The sequence below is a fragment of the Pteronotus mesoamericanus genome, unplaced genomic scaffold, assembly GCF_021234165.1.
Source record: "Pteronotus mesoamericanus isolate MK-2021 breed Mesoamerican mustached bat unplaced genomic scaffold, CSHL_Meso_final contig_33, whole genome shotgun sequence".
Taxonomy (NCBI): domain Eukaryota; kingdom Metazoa; phylum Chordata; class Mammalia; order Chiroptera; family Mormoopidae; genus Pteronotus; species Pteronotus mesoamericanus.
Window position 1 is genome coordinate 4,170,574 of NW_026555135.1, and position 15,597 is coordinate 4,186,170.

Genomic DNA, 15,597 nt, shown 5'->3' on the forward strand with positions numbered 1-15,597 from the left:
TGGATTTAATTGATATCTTCAGAATATTTCATCCCAAAGCAGCAGAATCTACATACTTTTCAAGTGCACATGGGATGTTTTCTAGGATAGGCCATAAGCTTGGACACAAGATAAGTCTCAATAAATTTGAGAAGATTAATATATCAAGCATCTTCTCTGACCACAATTCTATGAAACTAGAAATCAATCACAAGGAGAACACTGAAAAACACACGAAGGCATGGAAGCTAAATAACATGTTATTAAACAATGAACAAGTCAATATGATCAAGGAATAAATCAAAAGATATCTTGAAACAAATGAAAATGAGGACACAACAATCCAAAATCTGTGAGACACTGAGAAAGCAATCCTAATAGGGAAATTCATAGCATTACAGGACTATCTCAAAAAAAACAAGAAAAAGCTCAAATAAACAATCCAACTTAACATTTAAAGGAACTTGAAAAGGAACAACAAACAAAACCCAACGGGAGTAGAAGGAAGGAAATAATTAAGATCAGAGCAGAAATAAATGAAATAGAGTCTTAAAAAAACAATACAAAAGATTAATGAATCCAAGAGCTGCTTCTTTGAGGAGATAAATAAGACTGACAAAACTTTAACCAGACTCATCCAGAAAAAAAAGAGAAAGGACCCAAGTAAATAAAATCAGAAATGAAGGAGGAGAACTAACAACTGACACCAAAAAAATACAAAGGATTGTAAGAAAATATTATGAACAATTATATGTCAACAAACTGGACAATTGGGATGAAATGGATAAATTCCTAGAAACATACAGTCTTCCAAAAATAAATCAGAAAGAATCAGATAATCTGAATAGAGAGATTACACCTAATGAAATTGAAGCAATAATAAAAAAAACTCCCAATTAACAAAAGCCCTGGACCAAATGTCTTCACAGGTGAATTTTACCAAACATTCTGAAGAAGAACGAATACCTCTCCTTCTCAAACTATTTCATAAAATTCAAGAGAAGTCTCCCAAAGTCATTTTACAAGGCCAGCATCATCCTAATTCCAAAACCAGATAAGAACACTACAAAGAAACAAAATTATAGGCCAATATCATTGATGAACATAGATGTTAAATCCTCAAGAAAATATTAGCAAACAGAATATAGCAATGCATCAAAAAGATCATACACCACAACCAAGTGGGATTTATTCCAGGTATGCAAGGATGGTACAATGTTCACAGATCAATACATGCGATTCATCACATAAACAAAATGAAGGATAAAAACCACATGATCATATTATTAGAAGCAGAAAAAGATTTTGATAAAATCTAGCACCTATTTATGATCAAAACTCTAAGCAAAGTGAGAACAGGTAGAACATACCTAATCATAATAAAGGCCATGTAGGGCAAACCCACTACCAGCATCATTCTCGATGGGCAAAAACTAAAAGTGTTCCCTTTAAGATCAGAAACAAGACAGAGATGTCCACTTTCACCTCTCTTACGCAACATAGTACTGGAAGTCCAGGCTATACTAATCATACAGGAAGAAGAAATAAAAGACATCCAAATTGGAAAGGAATAAATCAAACTCTATTTATTGCAGATGACACGATACTGTACATAGAGAATCCCAAAGATTCCACCAAGAAACTACTAGAACTAGTAAATGAATTCAGCAAAGTAGCAGGATACAAAATTAATATTCAGAAATCAGTTACAATTTTATATGCCAATAATGAACTAAAATAAATGGAAATTAAGAAAACAATCCCATTCACAATTGCTTCAAAAACAATAGAATACCTAGGAATAAACCCAACCAAGAATGTAAAAGACCTGTATTTGGAAAATTATAAGACACTGAAGAAAGATATTGAAGAAGATACAAATAAGTGGAAGCATATATTGTGTTCATGGATAGGAAGAATTAACATCATTAAAATGTCCATACTGCTCAAAACAATCTATAGATTCAGTGCAATTCCTATCAAGATTCCAATTATGTATTCCACAGAACTAGAATAAATATTTCAAAATACATATGGAACCACAAAAGGCCTTGCATACCAACAGTGATCCTGAGAAAGAAGAACAAAGGTGGAGGAATAATACTACCTAATATCAAACTGTACTGCAAGTCCATAGTAATCAATACAGCCTGGTACTGGCATAAAAACATAGACCAATGGAACAGAATAGAGAGCCCAGAGATAAACTCATACCTTTATCGTCAATTAATATTCAACAGAGGAAACAAGCACATACAGTGGGCTAAAGATAATTTATTTAATAAATGATGTTGGGAAAGCTGTACAGATACATGCAGAAAAATGAAACTAGACCACCTTATTACACCACACACAAGAATAAATTCAAAATGGATCAAAGACTTAAATGTTAGACCCGGAACAATAAAAATCCTAGAAGAATACATAGGTAGCAAAATCTCGGACATTGCTTGCAAAAAATCTTTTTATCAGCTATATCTCCCCAGGCAAAGGAAACAAAAGAAAAAATAAACAAATGAGACTTCATCAAACTGAAAAGTCTTTACACAGCAAAGGAAATTGTCAACAAAATAAAAAGACAACCCACAGAATAGGAGAACATATTCACTAATATATCTGATAAGGGGTTAATATCCAAAAATTATGGAGTACTTACAAAACTCAACACCAAAAAAACAAATAATCCAATTAAAAAATGGACAGAGGACCTGAATAGACACTTCTTCAAAGAGGACATACAGATGGCTTATAAACCTATGAAAAGATGATCAATGTCACTAATCATCAGAGAAATGCAAATAAAAACCACAATGTGATATCATCTCACAGTCAGAACGGCTAACATCAATAAATCAAAAAACAAGTACTGATAAGGATGTGGAGGAGGCGGAACCCTTTGCACTGTTGATGGGAATGCAGACTGGTGCAGTCACTGTACTGTAGAGATAGCTCAAAAAATTAAAAATGGATCTGCCTTTTGATCCAGAGATCCCACTTCTGGGAATATATCCAAAGAAACCCAAAACACTAATTCGAAAGAACATAAGCATCCCTGTTCATTGCAGCATTGTTTAAAATCGCCAAGATATGGAAATACCCAAGTGTCCATCAATAGATGAGTGGATAAAACAACTATGGGACAGAATGGAATTCTACTCAGCAATAAAAAAGAAAATTTTGCCCTTTGCAACAGTATGAATATACCTGAAGAACATTATACTAAGTGAAATAAGCCAGTCAGAGAAAGACAAATACTATATGATTTCACTGACATGTGGAATTTAATGAACAAACTGAACTAACAGACAAAACAGAGACAGACTCATAGATGGAGAACAGATGACAGCTAATGGGGGAGGGGAGTTTAGGGAGCAGAGGGATTGAGCAAAAAGGAAAAATGACTCATGGACATGGACAACAGTGTGGTGATTGCTGTGGGAAGGAGGGCTATAAGGGGAATAAATGGTAATGGAAAAAATATATGTAATAAAGATTAAAAATTAAAAAAAGAAATATCTACCCCTTAGTTCTCTCCCTCAAATAAAAGAAGGACTCAGATTGACCACTCTTGTTATATTTTATTAAATTCTTTAGTTTTCCTTATGGGGTGTGTGTGTGTGTTTGCATGTGTCTGTTGTGTGTGAGGTGTATGTGTGTGGTACACGTGTAATATGCCTAATGTGTGCTGTGTATGGTGTGCATGTGTGTTGTGTGTATTTTGTCTGATGTGTGAGTTATGTGCATGTGCTATGTGTGTGCATGTGGTATATGTCCGCATGTGTCTATGGTGCATGTAGTATGTATGTGTGTGACATACATGCACATGTGTTCTATGTATGGTGTGGGTGCATGGATCTGTGTGTTGTGTGTGCATGTGTGGGTTGTATCTGTTGTATGTGGGTATGTGCATATGTGTATGATATGTGTGGATGTGGTGTGTGTGTTGGTAGGGCAGCAGGCAGGCAGGCAGGGGGAGGTTGGATCAGTTTTCATGCTACACACCAAAATGATAAAAGTGCTTATCTCTGGGTAGTAGGGCTAATAGCTATTTTTCTTTCATCTTCTCTATATTTTTCAACTTTTCAACAAGGAACATATGACTTATGTAATGAAAAGAAAAAAATTTAAAGGAATTCACTGCGTCTCATTATCATTTATCTTGAATCAATTTAGTCCCAGCAAAGCCTGATGTCTCAGCAGGAGTCACAGACGACTTCCAGAAACTGAGCTGTTCACAGGAGCCGTCTGGAGACACGGACTCCACCCTGTTCTGCCATCCAGGGCTTGCCCAGATGGCCTGGTAGGGCCTTGGCAGGGACCTGAGCATTTAATTCTCAGGGCTCCAGGCAGCTTTGGAGCTGGGTCCTGGCCAAGGTGGGGAAACCAGGTACAGAGTCCAGCTCTGGAGAGAGGCCTGGTGACAGCCAGGATGGCACCACGGCAGTCCCTCCCAGTGCTGCCACAGCTCCTCCCTTCTAAGAATGCATTGTTCTCCTTGTATTGTTTTTGAAGTCAGGATGTATCTGGAAATTGGCATGTATATTTAGTGAGATGATGTTTCTTGTTTTCTTGAAAGGCTCTTATTAAATTGGCAAATTATATTTCCAACAATGGAGCACAGTTCCTGGCTTACAGTCGATGCCAATAAATATCTGTTAATAAATGAATGCATAGATGATAATGACATCTATCTTTTTGTAAGAGCAATAGGTCTGCCACTCATTCCAAAGTGATGTTTGTTTGGGGGTCTCCCTTGGGCTTGGTTAGCCTAGCACTGTTCCTGTGAGAACCTTACAGAGGCACAGTGATCTGTGAACCCTGCCTAGAGATACTCAATTCCCCTCAAGTCTTTATACACACAGCCTTCCCCAGCCACTTCCTGGGAGCATGAGAAAATTCCTGCTAGGTGCACAAAGTTGATGCTCAGTGCTGGGTTCCACCGTGCCACGGCTTCCTCCTGTCTATAGTAGGTCCATATTCCTGTACAGAGCCAGGATTTTCCTTCAAAAACATCTGTGCTCACAGGAGGTAAGTGATGGAACTGAGTACCCACTGTCTAACCAGATGTGAATGGAAAGCAACAAGCCTCTCCTACTCCTATTCCAGAGGGAAGGAATGACAATATTTAAAGGTATATTGGACTGAGGCTTACTAATATTAAAAAAAAAGTGATTTACTCCAGGCATGGACTGTTTCATCACTGCAAAAAAACCCCAAACAACTCTTTTGAATGATTTTTTTCTTGGCCTTAGAAGGGAGTTTCCAAAGGGGTGTGGTATCTAGCTCTGTGGTTTCTAAGTGGGTCTCCTTGGTTAGTTGAGCACCTCTATCCTTATTCTGTAGCTAAAGTTGTTCTCTCTTCTCCCACTTTAATCCCCCTGTTAGGTGCAAGTGGACAGGAGAGATAAGGGACAGACAAGTTCTAGGGACTGTTGCAGATGAAACCTGGCATTGGCCCTGACCAGTGTGGCTCAGTAGGATGGCCGTCAGCCTGCACCTGAAAGGTCACCGGTTTGATGCCAGGTCAGGGCACATGGTTGGGTTGTGAGCCAGGTCCCTGGTTGGAGAGGTACAAGAGGCAACCAATTGATGTTTCTCTTCCTTTCTTTCTCCTGCCCTTCCTCTCTCTCTAAAAATAAATAAGGAAACTGTTTTAAAAAATAGTTGGCATTGGGTCTTTCTTCAAGATAGCTGTGTAAAATTGTTGGCATTTGTCGGTGGTGGGAAGGGGAGTCTGAGGGTCCCTCACAGCCCTTCCTCATCCATGGGGAAGTCTCTTGACTTGGCTTTGCCTTCTTTGGCTGAAAGCTGTGCATTTTCTCTCAGCTCAGCCTTGTTCATCCCCTCTGAGGAGTCATCTGCCTCTCTAGGTCGTCCTCTTAATCCAGGCCCTCTCCATGGGGACCCATCTGGCCTGTGGGAAACCTCAAGCATCCTTATCCTGCCAGTACTTGGGCTTTTTCCAAAGCACCCCCCACCATGACTCAGCTACTAGTAAGCGCCCTAGCCAACGCTCTGGTCCATAGACATTTTCAGGTGTGGGTCAGAGACCAGTCCTTACACCCTCTAAATGTCAAGGCACACAGGCCACATTCTCTGGATGGTTCCCTGGAAGACCCCCTCAGTTGGTTTAGGTAAGAAAACAAGTCCCACGTGGGGATTGGGCTGAGGCACAGGCAGGGACAGAGATGGACAATACTGTATTGCCCACTCACAAATGAAACCTTTGTCACCTTCTTTGTCTGCTAGAGTCTCAGCCTTCTGTGTATCTTCACTGGGAAGGCTCTAGTCTCTCAGGAAATTCTGTGTAGGTTCCCCCTTGGTCTGCGGTGCCTCCTGGACACTGAGACCAACAAGAAGTTGCCTCAGCCCTGTCAGGCTCCATTGATCCAATGCAGCTTAGATTCACAGGAGCCAGTGGGATGTGGATTTAGATCCTTGCACTTTGCTTAACCAGCCCCTGGGGTTGGTTGCTGAACTCTTGGCCTCAGGTTCCTCACTTGAAAATTGGGTTTAAAAATCCTTGTTTTACAGGACTTGGGAGAAGTTTAAAGAGAGAAGATTGCAGGGCATTTGGCACACTGCCTGGCTTATAATAAATACTCACTAAATGGGAGTCATTATCCACACGGCCCCGCTGAGATGCGCACTTCCTGCTCCAGGCCTGGAAGGCATTCAGGATTTTAAGGGCTGTTCTGAAGCAGGATAACTTCATCCGTTACGTTGCCAGTGCCCGTTTGGCTCTCTGAGGCAGGCCTGGTGCAGAAACCCACAGGTGTGATCTTCACACTGGGCCAGGTTCCCTGTCACTTCTCAGCAAGGTGACCTCAAACATCTCTGAGCGTCCAGCCCTCCCTGAAAAATGAAGACAACATCAAACTGAGAAATAAACCCTCCTCGAGGATGAAATTAGGTGGCATATGGCAGGTGTCTGGCACAAGATTTGTGGCCTGGGAGCCCTTAGCCGTGGTTAATTCCCTCCCCCTCCTCCTTTGAGAGGGAGCAGCAGGGGTGGTGTCTTGTCACCTACAATGTCTCAATCCACAGAACTGTGGTAAAGGTGGAAGAAAAGAGTGTCCCTTGTAAAAGGTTGCATGCACTGTGCGGGGTGAGTGGACTCTGACCCAATATATTGCAGCCTGCTCATGCTTTGTAGCAATTAGAAACAAGCTTTCTCACAACTAAAGAGGAAACTGTACTTGTTTACGAAGACCTTACAAAAATGCTGGAAATCCCGCAGAAACGATTTTTTCTGGTGCAAGCTGCCACTGATTTAGTGGCTTCAAGAACCACTATTCTTTCTACTGTGTTAGGCTCTCTAGGGAAGCAGAAAGTGCAGATGGGGAAGCTGTGAAGATACTTCCTCTAGTATTTATGGAAAAAAAAAATGAGTTTTTGAAGAAGTCTAAACCTTAGCTCAGATATTTCGCTTTGATAAACCTAGTCTCTGTTAAGCGAGTGCCACAAAAGTCCTGCTTCTGGGAGGAAGTACCAAACCTCAGGTTTAAGGTTTCTAGGGGAAGTGGCCATAAGGCTGGGTAGAAACGCTGATGGCAATTAGCCCTGGTGCTGTTTCTGTTAGAGCTCTTCTTACAAATGTCAGCATAAGAAACGCCCAAACCTGTAAGAATTTTTATGAGTTTATTTGAGCCAAACTGACAATTGCCAGCAAGCAAATCCTCAATGGATTGAGAAATGCTTTGCAAAATTGCAGTTTTGCACCTTATTTGCACCTTATTTTATACATAACCATCAAAAAAAGAGGGATAAGGGGGTTACATGAAGTCCATTGGTGATAGATCAGAGAAGCAGGAGAAAGCGAAGCTGCAGTTGAGAGGAGGACCTCAAGGACTGGATACAAAAGTGAAATCATAGACACATACTTCTTTCACATAGATGAGTACAAGATAGTTAACAATGAACAATTAACACAGTAACAATAACAATGAGGGGATCTGTGGTCTCCCTCCGGTGCAGTGTCTGTGCTTTGAGGGGCCTGGAAAAAGGAAATTTGATATTCTCAAGGTATGTTACGGTAGATGCAAAAAGACAATAGACAATTAAGACAATAGACAACAGGCTCAATTAAGGTAAAGATTGACTTTTGTCAGGGTAGAGCCTAGCCTAGGACATGACTGCCTGCCATGACCTGCTTTTTGTTAGAAAGTTTTTAACTTCAAACCATCCTATGTGGTTACTTCAGGTCTCTGGTTTTGTAAAGCCATCCATACAAAGCCCCACAGGTTTTGAGTAATCTGCTCAAAATTTATTTTTGTTAAACCTTGTAATGTTTATGCCATGCGATTTTGCAAAAGAATTTGTTTACCTTATTTTATTTTGAGGTTCATACATATAACATTATGACAAAAGCAAATGACCACATTAGAATCCCACGGCAAATCAGGACTACCCCAATATCCACGAAGCAAAAATTAAAGTGTTTGGAGGTAGTTCATTTCTCCTTTACCATATATTTTACAGATTTGGCAAAAGCCATGTTACTAGAAAAAGAGAATACTCCTCACAGAGAAAAAAAGTGAAATTCAGATGTCACCTCTTCCAAGCAGCCCTCCCTGCAGCCTTCTACCAAGTTGGACTAGGGACCCCTCCTCTAAGCTCACCTAGCTTCCTGAATTTCTCTCTGTCTCTGCTCAGATTGTGGTCAGATTGGTCATGTGGTCACTGCCTATGCCCAAGTCTGCTCCTATCCCCTCAAACTGGTCTCACTGGCCTTTGCAGGCCCAGCACAAAGCCAAACATCAGGGTGGAATCAGGAAGCGTTGTGAACTGAAGTGAATCATACAGAAGCACAGTTGGGATCTGGCGAACATAATAGTGTGATTCTGCCTGTACTTCCAGTTAGTGAGAACTTATTTCAGAGAGTTTACCATTGTAAGCCGATAGTAATCCTGAGTGTAAACACTTTTTTATAAAGCTTATGAAGTTTTTCAGCTTTGTTTATTAGCTCTGGCACAGGCTTCCTCACAGCCTAAAAACCCCTTGAGACTTAAGGAGCTGTGTGAATGCATACAAAACCTAGGACAGGACCCGTAAGCTGAAAAAATGAATAAAACCAGAGCAGCAGACTATTGGCGGGGTGGGACGGGGAGGATATAAAAGCTCTGGGCTCAAGCCCTGGCCCCATAGCTCAGTTCATCAGGGCATCATCCCTATACACAAAGTTTGTAGGTTCAATCCCCAGTCAGGGCACATACAAGAATCAATCAATGAATATATAAATAAGTGAAACAACAAACTGATTTTCTCTCTCTTTCCCCCTGCTTTCCTCTGTCTCTACAATCAATAAAAACTTTTTTTTAAATTACCTTGATTAGGTGCCAAAAGTTCTAAGTAAAGCCACACTTTGCCATTCACATGCTGTGTGACCTGGAGAGTCACTTTGCCTTTCTGGGCTACAGTTTCTCATCTGCCTAACTGAGGGCCTCGGCATGGGTTCCACCATTTGTTCATCATTTGTTCATCATATATAGGTCTTCAGGGCAAGACTGCCCTCAGGAAGTCACAGCCTGGAGAGTAGAACAGGCTTACACCTGCAAGGTCTTTCAGTGGAAGATGGAGAAATGAACATGTACTGAGCACTAGTTGTATCCCCGGATCTTCATATCTACTATCTAACTTAATGCCTCCTCCAAGGTCAGCATCCTTACCCCAATTTTACAGGTGGGAACGGAGGCTCAAGAGGTGGAGCTAGCAAGCAACAGAGCTGGCGTTGGAATCCATGTCTGCCTGACTCTAAAAAGACTAAGGCGGTTCCTACCCAACTTGGACAGTCTATGTGATTTAAAAAAAACATAAAAAAGATTAATTCAGGAAAGTGCATGTTTATTTTTCCTTTAGATCTGTGCTGTTTTTAATTAATTAATGTTTTTGATTTAGGAAATGGAAACTATCTTGTTCTAGACTGTGTGTTACAAAAAACTGAAAGATCGCTCATTCATTTGTTCATTCACTCATTCATTCAACAAATATTTATTGAAGGTCTACTATGTACTGACCATGCATTGTTCTAAACACTGGGTAATCATGATCACAAGATCTGTCACATGGAATTGGCATTGTACTGGGAAGGCAGTCCATAAAGATGTGAACAACTAAATACAATTATTTCAGTTTATTGTAAGTTCTCTGAGCAACATAAACTAGGAGAATTGATAAGGCAGATTTGAAGGGGGGATCCGTCTAAGTGAAGGTCATCAGAAGTGGCCTTTCTGAGGAGATGAAATTTGAGATCAGGTTGAGAAGGACCTAGCTATGTGATTATCTAGGGAAAGCGCTTCCTAAACTGAGGGAACAGGAGGTAAAAAGGCACCAAAGTAGGGACAAGCTTAACTAACTGAGGAACAGAAAGGAAGCCAGTATGGCTAGGGTGATTAAAGATAAGAAACACGACAGAAACTGATATAGGAGATGGGGTTGTGAGGCCATGGTAAGGGGCTGAGACAGCTAGAGAAAGTTGCTGTCAGAAGGTAAGCACAGCAATGACATTTAACCTCAGAGGTGACAGGAACCTTAGAGACACTCTGGCCTAAGCACCTCACATTGATCCCCCTGAAATGACCTGTCCAGGGAACCAACCAGGTCAGTTAGCGGTAAAGCCAAGACTTGGTGGAACACTGGTGTTCCTGCTCCCCAAGGTGTTAAAACAGAGCTCTCAGACAAACCAGTGACACCCAGGCTGTAACACAACCACCTGGGCCAGCGTTGTGTCTTTATCCTGATGAGTTACGCCAACCTACCCTGGTCTTCTGACTCCCACCTTTGCTCTCCTAAGTTTTATTGCCTATACAGCAGGCAGAATGGTCACGGTAAAACTTAGTTTAGATTACCTGGTGCCTCTGCTCAAACCCTCTAACGGCTTCCCTGTACTTCACTGGACTTGTTTATTTTTCTTTGTCTCCTCACCAGACTTGAGGGCATACTCTTGTCTTGGATATTCTTGGATCTTCATTCTGCTAAATGTAGGATTTGTCACATAAAAAGAGTTCAGTAACTGCTGAATGAAAGAGTAAACATGTGTAGATATAAAATCCTGCAAAACAAGCAGGTTAGCTGATTTAATTCATGACTTTGTAGGAGAGTTTACCTGCTTATTACTTATGTATAACACATTGGTTAAGAGCATGGGCTTTGAACCAGACTGCCTAGGTTCAAATCCTATCTCTTCTACTTACCAGCAGCTTGACTTTGGATAAATTATTAGTCCCTTGGTATCTCAGTTTTCTTATCTATATAATGGGGATAATAATAGTATTAAGTCACAGGTTGTTGTGAGTATTAAATTCGTTCATATACATAAAGCGCCTAGAACAATTCTTGTTACCTCTCAACTGTTAGTTACTGATATCATTACTGATATCTACATGTGCAATGAGGAAAATGAGTACAAGAAAGGTCTGAATCGCTTCAGTGGAAAGTCTTGGTTTAGGAGATAAAACACTGTCTTTGGAGGGTTGCCCTAATTTGCTGATGCTGTAACCTTGGGCTAGGTCACCTCACCCTTCAGACTCTGTTATCATATCTGAAAAATGGAATTGACCTGCCCCATTTGATTGTAGCTTTGAGTTTAAGTGAGATCATGTGTATCAAGTTTCTGGCATAGTACCTGGCACCTAATACAAAGGCAACAGATGTGTCCTTTCTCTCCTCTCGCAGCCAGCCTGTGAGCTAGCCAAGCACCAGACCGCTGTTAACTGTGCCGGAATCTACCCACACCCTCAGTGCCTAGTACAGAACCTGGCCCTGTGAACAGACAATAAACACTTGTGGACCCTTAAGTAGGGTGCCATTGCAATATTTCATACATCTGTCTTTTCAGTGTCATTTTTTCTGCCCAAAATCTTGTCCAGAGTATCTTCTTCTCTCAAGGTGGCTATGCCAATGACCACCTACTGATCTCCCCACTCAGGGAAGGGCTTGTCTCTCCAGCTGTACTGAACAGGGGGCCAAATTCGTCTTTCTAAAGCACAGTTCAGACCATGCTCTTTAGTGACCCTCCAGTGGTGGCCTAACCCACCCCTGCTCCTTAGGCTGGTGTTGGGGGCGCACCACAGCCCACCCCTGGCTGCCCTTTCATGTCCTCTCTCTCTCCCCATCTAATTGTACACATACGCTTGTGCACACAAGCACCAGAATGAATACAGGTCCTCGGACCTTGACATTGCTGTGCCGTTGCTCACACTGTTCCCCCTGCCTGGAGTGGCCTCCCAAAGCATCACACTCCCCATACCCCACGGTCCCATTCTAATGCTGCCTCCCCACCTAGCCTCGGCCAAGTCCACCAGGTAGAAGCACCTAAGTTCCCACAGTGTTCCCACGGTACTGCTCCTTGCACACTTGCCACTGTGGACGTTGTATTATATCTGTGTGCCTAAGCCAAATGGGCACTCAGTCAATGTGATAAACAAATGCACGTGGGCCTCCCACTGTCACGGTGGAAAAGTACCTCTCCACTCATCTCTGCACCTCTCTTCTCACACAGGTACATGCTTTCTTGAAACAGCAGGTACATAATACATATTTACTAGAGGAGTCACCTAGCTTTCTCCACTCTAGTGTGCAAAAGTGTCTTGACTCAGTCTCTTGTTCCTCAGTTCCTCTAAATCAGACCACATCATCTCATGTGGACTGTTGCAACAGCCTCCTAGCAGTCTCTCTTTTTCCCTTCTGAGCTCCACACAGACTACCAGAGTGACCTTTCTACAACAAAAATCTCATCTTGCCTTTTCCTGCTGAAAATCTTCCGCTAGCTCCCCATGGCCACAGAATGAAGCCTGAGTTGCATTCCTCTTCTGTCTAATCCTCTGCTCCCCCGCCTCTCCGTTCCCCACACAAACTTCCTTGCACTCCTGCAGAGCTCCTTATAATATCATGGCAACACTGTGTTTTTCAGGCCTCTGCATCTTGACATATGCTGTTCCCTCTTCTTCAGACACCTCACCTCCACTCCCCATCCTCCATCACCTGATAATGGCTGCCCATGACTTAACACCCAGGTCTGATGAAAGCTTCCTCTGTGGAGGAGATGACTGACTACATGCATGCTCCTCACTAACCGTTCACCCCACAAATATTGGGCATTCACTGTGCACAAGATCCACCCTCCAGGCAGCCACTGAACTGGTCAGATTCCTGTGGTTGCAGTCACCGCCCTGTGTTGACAAGAACTGTGTTCCTACCTGCGTTGTTTCTCTGGAACACTGAGGTCTGGGCTGCTCCTGGCTCTTATCACTGAGTACCTCTGGTCACTGAGCACTCACACAGTGCTAGCATAAGCGGGCAGCCGTGAATGAGCTGCACTGCGTGTGGGGTGGGGAAGCAGAGGGGAGGAAGTCAAGTGGGGAATAGAGCAAGGTAACTATGAAGGTCCTACCCAAGGCTGACAGGGTCTCTTGTATCTTATTTTAGAGTCCAGATTCTGCTTATCAATAGCAAAAAGATGCTTCAGCTTTGACTGTGCTGGGGCTCCTGCTCCAGCTTCCAGTGAGTGATGCTCAGGGGCAAAGTCCTCAGAAAATTCCCTATAACCCCTTAAATGCTGGGCCAGTGGACGGGTTATATAAGCTGCCAGTAGCCCGGCACATTGTGAAATGTGGCTTTGTTATCTTCAAGGTGGCAGAAAATAAATAACTTACGGTCTTAGCGACAGCTCTTCAGTTCAGACCCTCAAATGTGTCCTCGCTTCTCTTTCACAAAGATGCTCGGCACTGAGAACAGGGAGAGAAATTGGACTGTTCCTGCCCTAGAGAAGTGCTTTGTCTGGGAAAGCAGGCCATGTGCTCCAAGACGTGGCTAAGTCCCTGAAGGACAAGGAGGCATGGTGCATTCTAGGAATGAAAAGAAGATGGGTGGAGAGTACCTGGACATTAGGGGAAAGATCCCAAGGTGAAGCTGGAGAGGTCTTGCAAGGTAGAGGTAGAGGGTGGGGCACAGCCGTATAACTGCAATAACCGCAAACATTTGTCTGGCACTCGCCATGTGCCAGGTATTGTTCTAGGTGGATGCACCCTTTTAATTGTCCCAATAACCTGTCAGGTTAATAACTGTGATTATTATCCTATGAACCATGAGAAGTCATTGAATTATGTCAAGCAAGGAAAAGTGATCAGACTTACATATGAGGATGTTCCCTCTGGCTCTGGTGTAGAGCGCTGAAGCGGGTCAGGGTGGCTGGTGGGAGGCCCCTCGGGAGGTTTCCACAGTAGTGGTCGGGGGCCAGATGCCAGGAGCTTGGGCCCGATGGGTGGCGGTGGGGAGAAGTGGGCATATTGGAGCGCTACTCAGGGGGAGAGCTGACAGAACTGCTCTGTGTCTATTCATTCTTCAGTACTCAGGCCAGGGCTCCAGCAAACCTCCCCTCCTCCAAGCGTGCCTGCGCCTTCCTTCCTTTGAATAGCCCTGATCTTACCCAATACCAGCCTCTAGGTCAATTTTTCAACAAGCAAATCACAGAAAGCCAGCTGTCCAAATAAATAACTCCTCAAATATCACTTTGTCAAATGGCTAATAAGCCAGAAGATAATTCCTCAAAAGCCAAATTATGCAAAGTTAATTCCCCAAATTTGCTTGTTTCTTTTTAAAACTAATACACATTTTACAGCAGCTGGTATTAGATGAGGTAGATTTTTAGAATCCGTTTTATTAAATTAAGTAGATAAAAAATACTTAAAGATATGCATAAGATATAAAAAACAATCATACAACAAAAACTCAAAACCAGTCTTTAAAAATTACCATTACTAAAAACCTTGCTTTCCTTATCCCACAATACCACGCGCTCTTTCTTTCTAGCTTGAGCTCGGCATAATGGCTCCCGCAAAGAAGGGTGGCGAGAAGAAGAAGGGCCGTTCTGCCATTAATGAGGTAGTGACCAGAGAGTACACCATCAGCATCCATAAGCGCATCCATGGAGTGGGCTTCAAGAAGGGTGCCGCTCAGGCACTCAGAGATCCGGAAGTTTGCCATGAAGGAGATGGGAACTCCAGATGTGCGCATGGACACCAGGCTCAACAAAGCTGTCTGGGCCAAAGGAATAAGGAATGTCCCATACGGTATCCGGGTGCGGTTGTCCAGAAAACGAAATGAAGATGAAGATTCACCAAACAAGCTCTATACGTTGGTCACCTATGTACCTGTCACCACTTTCAAAAATCTACAATCAGTTAACGTGAATGAGAACTAACTGCTGATTGTCAAATAAAGTTATAAAACTGCCTTTGAGGTTTGGTTTCCTGTTTCTGGTGGCAATGTAATGTGTTTGTATATCTTAAAGTACTTGCTAATTAAAGAATCATTTGGAAAGCTAAAAAAAAAAAATTACCATTACTGTTACCTTGGAGTACCCCCTCCTCATCTAATTGCCTTCCTTCTCACCCCAGAGATAACCTCAGTCCTAAATTTTCTGCCTTTCTCCCTTGTTTTTCTTTGTAGTTACATATTTGTACCCTCAAAGGGTTTTTTTTAGTTTTGCATGTTTTTGAATTTTATTTATTTTTTAAATATGTTTATTCATTTTAGAGAGAGAGGAAAGGGGAGAGAGAGAGAGAGAAACACCAACTGGTTACTTCCCATATGTGCCCCACCTGGGGATTGAACCTATAA

At 42.4% G+C, this 15,597-nt stretch overlaps 1 pseudogene; it reads left to right on the plus strand.

The window, feature by feature from the left end:
- The first annotated feature begins 14,763 nt into the window (after positions 1 to 14,763).
- LOC129072642 (60S ribosomal protein L31-like) lies at positions 14,764 to 15,178 on the plus strand (annotated as a pseudogene).
- Positions 15,179 to 15,597: the final 419 nt, after the last annotated feature.